Source organism: Palaemon carinicauda, chromosome 15 (assembly GCF_036898095.1).
Source record: "Palaemon carinicauda isolate YSFRI2023 chromosome 15, ASM3689809v2, whole genome shotgun sequence".
NCBI lineage: Eukaryota > Metazoa > Arthropoda > Malacostraca > Decapoda > Palaemonidae > Palaemon > Palaemon carinicauda.
The window spans coordinates 130,001,764-130,010,151 of NC_090739.1; the positions used below are offsets into that span (position 1 = coordinate 130,001,764).

Below are 8,388 nucleotides of genomic sequence, written 5' to 3' on the forward strand. Positions count from 1 at the left end.
CAAAGCTTCCCTAGCTAAAAAATGAGGATCCGCAAAATAGGTGCTCCTCTCGGAAGATTATTCTTCATCCCCAGGATTTTTCTCCGTGTACAGTCACACTCTCAAGCCCCTTTTTAGCTAGAACTGCCACCCGCTCGTCTGGCTCCTTGGTTATCAGGGAACAAGGAGGTACTATTTCCATTCACGGTATCAGGCAACAAATCCTCTACTTCATTAAACATACTAATCCGGAATCATTTCCCCAGGCTCATGATATACGGACAGTAGATGCCTCCAACAATGACTTCCAGAACAGGGACTTTGATGATTTAAAAAAAAAAAAAATATACGGGTTGGAAATCCCCTATGGTTGTCAAACGCTAATATCTAAAGATCTTACAGGCCCTTAAATACCCAACGATGGCAGAGGGGAGCCTTATCTCTCCCCATTAATCTCCTCTTCTTCCTTTCTTCCATCTCTTCTCTCCTCCCTCCTACCCGCCACTCACACCACGTCGCCGCTCTCCTTGGTAGTTCGTTAGCCCTATGATATTTGCCATGTTTAATTCCTATGGTTTAACTGTTATTGTAGTTACCGTTCCTTTAATGTTTAGATATACTTAGACATGTAAGGTTTGATGCCTTTTGCGATTCGACACTCAGTTGGTTCCTTGTCGTCATTATTATTTAACCTTATGTTCCCTATGTCATTTGGCTGGTTGGTAATTGGACGATTACTTTATTATATCATAGTATTGTCGTACATGGTGATTGTATTCTCCTCATTATGTTATTAATTTATTGGGCTTGGAAGGCATTCTCTGGTACTTTTTCGCCGGCCGTCACAGGTCGACCCAGAAAAGGGATTTTGACGAAGGAAAAATCTATTTCTGGGGAGAGACCTGTGACGCCCGGCGAAACCCTTCCCGATTATTTTTGTACGGACCCACCCTTTTCCTTGCCAAGCCATATGTTCTTGCAGAAGGATGACCTAGTGAGCGCGAGTGGTGGGTGTCGGTAGGGTAACCCAACTGTATTCTCTAGGGCCTGTCACGGCCCTCCCCCTTTGATGAAGGGATTATCTAAATGGAAGACAGCCTGTGAATAGTGTTTTACAAACGCCCTTGTTAGATATACGACACCAACAAGGTGCTCGCGCGAGGGTTGTAACCTCTGCATTCCATGCTTTTAATTTTCTCTGGTATATTTGGAAGATTTATATCAGAAAAAGTACAAAGAAGGACTTTTCGCCGGGCGTCACAGGTCTCTCCCCAGAAATAGATTTTTCCTTCGTCAAAATCCCTTTTTTGGATCCATTGCTATGTGATTGATATTCTATATTGTGCTCAATAAATGAAGTAATTTGACTAGGACTTGCTAAATTACTGAACTAAATTTATTCACATTTTAGGAAAGTTAAAAGTTGCTGAAAAAGAACTTAACTTGAAGGAAAATATTAACCTTTTACATTGAAATCAGTAACAATTATTACAGTATTGTGTTTTCTCCAGACCGTTAATAAGAGTTCAAGTATCTGCAAGGGAAATTCCATGGCATCCATCTGTCAAATTAATTTTGAACTTCTTCAGAAGACACAGATGTCTTGGTTCGCAAACTCTGCAACCCATATCACATTATGTACTTTAAACCATTGTTTGTATTTTTGGTACAAATAAAGTACATTACATAATCTCAAGTTTATGGTAAGTAATTCATGCCCTACAATAAGCAGTAGGGCTTTTAGTTGTATGTGTTGCTGTCATCAATATAAAAATAATACTTGAAACAGCTTGTATTGATTTTATAAAGAATTCATTTTAAAGCAGCAGGTAAAGTACCTTGATACCTGTGTTATTCAAGTGTTACTTAATTTACACAAAAATATTACAAGGACATGTATAATCAAGATACTAATAATAGTTTTAAAATTGTATAAAGGTAGTTGCCATATAAACTAGGTGTTCAAAATTCATTTGTACAGTATTAGGTTTTTTTTTTTCATTGAACTAAATATGATTTTTTTTATAGTATTACATTTTTTACTCTTGTCGATAACCTTTAATCTTGTCCATTCATTCACTGAGTATTATAACATTCAGACCTAACCGTTTGTAGGAAGGACCTGATATTCACAATTATATAACACCAAATACAGGCTTTGATAGAAAATTCAAAAATGTATTACAAGGGCTTGAAAATTCTTGTAAATATCAATGTAAATCTCGACTTACTCTCTTGTACATAACCAACTATGCCCTTCAAGTTAAAGTGCATTCACACTTATATATAAATGTGAATGCATCTTTACTGAAAAGATAATAGCATTTAATTATTCAAGACCAAATACAGCACAGCATACCCAGTTACATATTAGGTGAGAGTAATTCTAGATTGATATGATAAACGTGAATTTTATAGTGCTTGTGTGATAATGGTATTTTGTCTTTTCTATTTGCAATATATAACTGTGAATGCTTTTCTAATACTTTTGTATTTTTCCCTCAAGGCTGAAATACTATTTTTTTCTCTAGCTTAAGGAAATACGGCCGTGGCAGTTTCATTAAAGGGGCAGCCATCATTTGTAATTTCTCTAATGCTGACGTTTCCATTACTTAAGCTCTGTAAATGTTAAGGTCCGACTGTCTCTGTAAATATATACTACTGTATTTTTACTTAATAATCAAAACGATAAAATTTTGCTTGAATATTAAAGTTCTTATTCTTGTTCTCATTTCATCAGAATTCAAGGCTAAGCACAGATTATATTACTTCAAATCATCAACCTAAGATTATTAACTCCAGAGGAGGACATACTTCCATTGATTGCTATTGAAAAACAGTACCAATCCAGTCTATTCAATAACGAACAAGAAAAAGTGAATTTTAATATTCTTTTTTATTTCTTTATTCTCCCGATGTTCATATTGTCTTCTTTCTGGAAGCTCTGCTTTATTAACATTGACCCGTAAGTAAAAAATTTTCTACTTTCTTTCATTTCAATAGATTTATGCCAATAGAAAATGTGACAAATTTGGAAGTAATATATATTTTTCCTAACAATACAAACCTGAAGCCGTTTATTGGGGATATTACACTCAACAAAGCAGAAAGATGAGCCACCCACCCATTAGTTAGGGAGGGGCTGTGGGGGAAAGTAGCTACCCTGCTCACTCACACACTCGGGCTGTGAACCCACTTTGCTTGGAGGTAGGACTTCATGGGAGACTGATGCTGGCGGCCCAATTTGCATAAATGGCTACAGATTTGTATCGTTAGGAAAAATACAAATAACTTCCAAATTTGTTCTTCCCTAATACAAACCAACGCTATTTACAGAGGACTATTTACCCTTTAGGAGGGTGGAAGTCTTTTCTGCGGACAGGAAAGATACGATCAACATTTGCTGCCGTATTCAGTGATTCTCCCCACAAGCAAGATTGTTGACCAGTGGTTGGAGGGATTCTCCCTCGGAATGCAGTCATTGTTTCCCATCCACGAGTTCTAGCTAAGTTGAAGGTCAACATCAGGTGTTAGAGAAACGAGCTGAAGCTCAAATCTCGGTTCTCTTCGAAAGGGGGTGGTACCCCTTGTCCATAGGACAGTTGCCCTTATCTCTGAGAGGTTTAAGAGATGATACCGTTTGGATTCTGACCACAGACTGGAGGCCAAGTGGTACAGCATGCCCTTCCCCCCTTCTTTGATGCATCTGGAGGGAGAGTTTCAATCTGGGGTTAGGGCCGAGGAGGTCAACTCCTTGGCGAAGATTCCATTTGTCAACTATCTTCTCAGGTCCGTCTCCTGTCTGACACTATGGGGGGATCCTACTTCTGCTCCTATTCGTGCTTAAAAATAGGCTGGATTCGAAGGAATCCAATGCAGGCTTGATGAACCAGAGTGAAATGGTGACTTAAGCGACGTAACCACTCTGCTGGCTGAAAGTGCATCTCGTAGAGGAAAGACTCCTGTCATCCTCCTCTTAGGATCTGCGGAAAAACTTCTGCATGACGACGATGAACGTATCCAAGGGTACCTGGCTCTGATAAGGAAGGCGGGGTATCTCTCAAAATTTACTTCAATTCTCCGATCTCACTAAACTTGGGGTGAAATTTCGGTGGTAACGAAGGTCAGCCACCGAGTCTGTCAGGATCAGTCCATCGTACTGAAGTCTTCAGAAAATGAAGCCGATTCTAACAAACTAGGTTGACACAAGGTAAACCATCTTGTGAGAACTGCCAGATTGTCGAAAATACTTCCTCGCTGACAGCATTCCGGATTCTTGGAGTAAGAGTCTTAGTGGTTGAACGTACACAGAAAGTCCTGTGGACTAACTGCTTGTTTGACCATATGCCTACGCCTCGTCGAACAGTTTGAAAAAACTAACCTGTTCCAGAAGAGGCTCAGAGATCTCAATGAAATCGCATCATTCTGGCCAAAGACGTAATGGCTGAGACGGGCGTCCGAGGGGATGTTTGGAATGCTTAGGTAGGGAGAGAATTGCCCTCACAGTTCTACAGTTGGGAGAGAGAGAGAAAGTGTATTCTCTCATAGCTGAGCTGCGAATTCTCTGTTCTTGTTGGAAAGAGATGCATACAGTACTCCAAACTCATAGGAGGGGACCCGTCACGGGGCAACCTACTCGTGGATGAGAAAAAGGGAGTTATCACTTGGATAAGAACATTGATGATGTCCACAGCATCCCTTTCCCAGCCATGACCAAGAGGCATTTTCTTGGCGACGCAAGGTACAAGGAAGGCCACATCTGCGGTGGTGTTCCTAGGCTGTCGCCCGCGAGCTCTCACCTTCGTTAAGAGGGGGTAAAGTACAAGTGTCAAACTTAGTCCCTAATACCTTTCTAACTACTGAGAACTTGTTCACACAAGTATAGTGTGGTAGAAATGGTCCAAGACCGAGTCTTTACCCTCTTGAGGGGCCACCGCGAGGTCAGATAACCCATTGATGGGCCTCATGCAGGCCAAAACCTGCCAGAGGACATGCTGTGACTCTTGCTCTGCCTCCGATAGCTTTAGTTTAGCAGCTCTTGGAAGATGGTTGTCGTCATCATCAAAGACATCTACCCACGATACGTCATCTCGGGGATGGGTCGAGGTTGTCCCTTGCACGATGGGTGTCGCCTACTGTGGCCACTGCAGGGTTCAGAGATGATCATTTAGGACCATCTTGTGGAGGTCTTGATGCCCTTGCCAAAGACCTGGGAAAAGTCCTTCAACTCCTTCTAGGAAGGGAAGAATTCCTCCTGGAGTGAAGGTCTTGACTGATTTTTTTTTTCGTGCCTCGCTTGCTGAGATACTGGTCGTAGTTCTGGTGGAACCATCTCGATAGGAGATGAGCGAAAGACCGTGCCAGAGACTCTTGGCTCGAGAGATGAAGGTGAGAGCCTACTAGCGGAGGAGTGGGAACAACGATGCTGAGCCTTCGCTTCGATGTTTGTATCAGTGTCTGCTTGATTCAGGATGAGTCCTGCGGTTCAGCTATTCCTCGTTTCCTCTTCAGGGGAGAGATGGAAGATGTTAGGGGCTCCTGAGGAGGGGGACCGTAGACTTACATCTGAGGTCAGCTGGAGGAGAAGACAACTTTTTCCAGTGGAATCCTTGGTGTACTGGCCGACTGTAGAGGTGGGATACCTCTCACAAATGCCTAGTGGACTGCTCTGACCAGGGCGTTGAACCACGGTTCTTTGCGGACTGCGGTGCTGACGATAGGTCCCCTGAGAGGATCGAAGCTGAGGGTTTCTGAAACGATAGAGCAAGGTTACCCTGAATCAACTGACAACCGGACGGGAGAGCGGTATGAAGAAGTGGACGGCTGCGGCAAAGATGGTTTCGGAACAGGACGGCTTCCTGTTTGGGCTCCTTAAAAGTAGGTTCTTCCCAAAGGAGAGGAGATCGTTGGGGAGTCGTCCTTCCGGGGAGATTTCGGGGACATCCTGACTGGAAAGGGGTGATCGTGGGTCGATCTGTGGGAAACAGAAGACTTATGCTTTAAGGGCGAATGGCAAACTAGGTCTAACGACCGGCGCTTACGGCCTGAAAACGAGAGGAAGAACTCCTACGAGGTGCTGTCGAAAGGCGGGTTGGCGAGTACCGATGCCTCTATGAGCGACGAGAAGCTCGGGAAGGAGTGTTGGGACAACTGTTTCTGATCCAAAGGATATCGCCTAAGGTCTGATGAACGCCTAGGTATTGGTAAGCGGCAAGTCACAGGAGATCCATGAACTGCTGGCAAATGGCGAGCAGCTGGCTGCCAACAGCATCTGCTATTCCCAGGCAGTCACCCATCTAAGTACTGACTGAAGGACGAGCAGCTGACGAACCATGAAGAGCTGGCGAGTGACGAGCAGTCGGAGAGTGACTGGTGAACGCCGCAAGGCTGGCAAACAACAAGGCAAAGGAGAGTCCAAGTAAGTAGGCAAGTGTCAAGAAACACTTAGGCTATCAGAGAGACTGTCAATGATGGTCTTTCAATAGCGAGTCATGAGGTGACTAGCGACGATCTCAAGATGAAGGACAATCTCGGCGAGGGGTGAAAGACACAGTAACAAGTGACAAACAAGCAAAGCACTCCTGCCCCCGGGAGTAAGACGATCGCCCGAAGGTGAGTGGCGAGCAGCTGACGACTATGAGCCTAACAGTAGCGAGAAAAGTGCTGGCAATCTCGCGAGGGGTGTAACAAGGCGATGAGTGACAATCTTGAGGGGTGAAGGTAACGAGGCGATGAATGACGATCGTCGGAAGACGAATGACAAATCAAGCCCACCCGCCAAGAGACAAGTAGCTGATTAGTGACGAGAGCCCAAAGGAGCAGCAAGACTGTCCTTGACAAGGTTGAAGAGACGTCTCCTTACCTCAGGGGGGGAAGAATGTCCAGGGTGGCGAAGAGTATGAACTTCAAAGTCTGAGGAACTACCAGAGGGGAATGTCTGCACGGTTCCTCTCGAGAAGGAGCCTGTCTGACTGAGTCAGAGAAGAAAAACACAGGTTTCTCAAAGATCTCAGGAACCGAGTCTCTATGGGTGTTCTCACTCGAGAGCGGAGAGACTCACCTCGGACTATGCTCCTCCCCCGACAGAAGAGTCAGCTCAGCATGGGGGAGAGCGTAGTCTTTGGTGACGAAACTGCAACTGCTGTGGCGAGATGTAGCTGTCAGCAATTATCCCCCTGCAATGGGAAGGTTGCTAGACAGAAGCTGATGAAGGGAAGTTATCCCTCTGAAGAGAGAGCAGCCCAACACCTGGGGAGGTTAACTCTCCCTCGGAAGGGAAAGTTGTCCAACCCCTAGAGGCAGGCAGTGCTCAGTGCTTCACGTCAACAAGCATTGTTCAATTTGAAGGTCTGCATCGAGCGCTATCCGTGAAACGTAGCCGAAACTATGTTTCTGGGTTCACCCCGAAGGAGCCCAATATGCCACTGCTCTCATTCCTACGCCCTCTAGGAAGGAACCTTATCTTTATAAGGGAAAGGTCAAAATCAGCTTGCTGATCAGGAGCTACCATAGGCGCAGGAGAACAGGACTGTGATGGCGTAGAGACAGCAGGAACGAATGGCTCTGCTCTTTCACGTCGCCTGTCTTAGCTGAACGAAGACGTGCGGCATTGCTAGCTGAGGAATATAAAACTTATGAAAGAAAAACTGCTTCGGGAGGAGCACTTAATCCGCGGACAGGAAAGGTGTCCCCCAAGAGAAAAAACATACCAAGGACTGGGCATTCCCTTCAACAGCCGACATCGTTTGAAGGTGAGTGGCTGAGTAAGAACTGTAAAGATAAAAAAAAAAAAAAAAAGAAAAGGAATTACAATTAATTAATTCAGCTGACGAAAGAAACTACTCCGGAGAACCACTCAACCCTCCGGCGGGAAGGGGGTTCCCCAAGGGGGAGCTGACAAACTAAAGGTTATGCACTACCTCCGACAGCTAAGAATGGCCGTTGGCCTGTCGCGAGATGATGGAGTGTGTCGTTGAGAGCCAAGCTGAAAAAATTTAATTATCAACAGTTATCATTTCAACTCGATTACTCAAGGAAACCACTCGGGAGCGACACCGAACCCACGAATGGGAAAGGTGTTCCCCCGCAGACGATCTGCCAGCCACCCACATACGAGGGAGAGCTTTGTTGTCAGCGAGAAAGAGCAAGACCGAAGTCAAGCAATGTGAAGGCTGCAAGCAGTTTCCTCCAAGAACTCATAGGGAGGAAAGCAACGTTAACATCCAACCGGAGAAGCAGTATCCAATTGATTACGACCCCTGCGGTGGAGGCCGAGTCACTCGGAAGACCACCAGCCTACGGGGTTGTCCATTGTTCAAGGAGGAAATATAAGAGAAGGGTCACCCCCTCTTGAGAACCTGCCACACTACGCTGTCACACAAATGGCAACATTCACTGTAAAGAAAGGCT

General features: G+C 44.7%; 1 protein-coding gene across 3 annotated transcripts in view; it reads left to right on the forward strand.

The window, feature by feature from the left end:
• Positions 1-2,691, forward strand: part of LOC137654744 (uncharacterized) — an 89,952-nt gene extending 87,261 nt beyond the window's left edge. For 2 of the 3 annotated variants that reach the window (XM_068388663.1, XM_068388662.1), the window contains exon 8: positions 1,491-2,691. The gene's annotated coding sequence lies outside the window, so the exon portion shown is untranslated. The remainder of the gene's footprint in view (positions 1-1,490) is intronic. The other variant, XR_011046707.1, reaches the window with a different exon arrangement.
• The last annotated feature ends 5,697 nt before the right edge of the window (positions 2,692-8,388 follow it).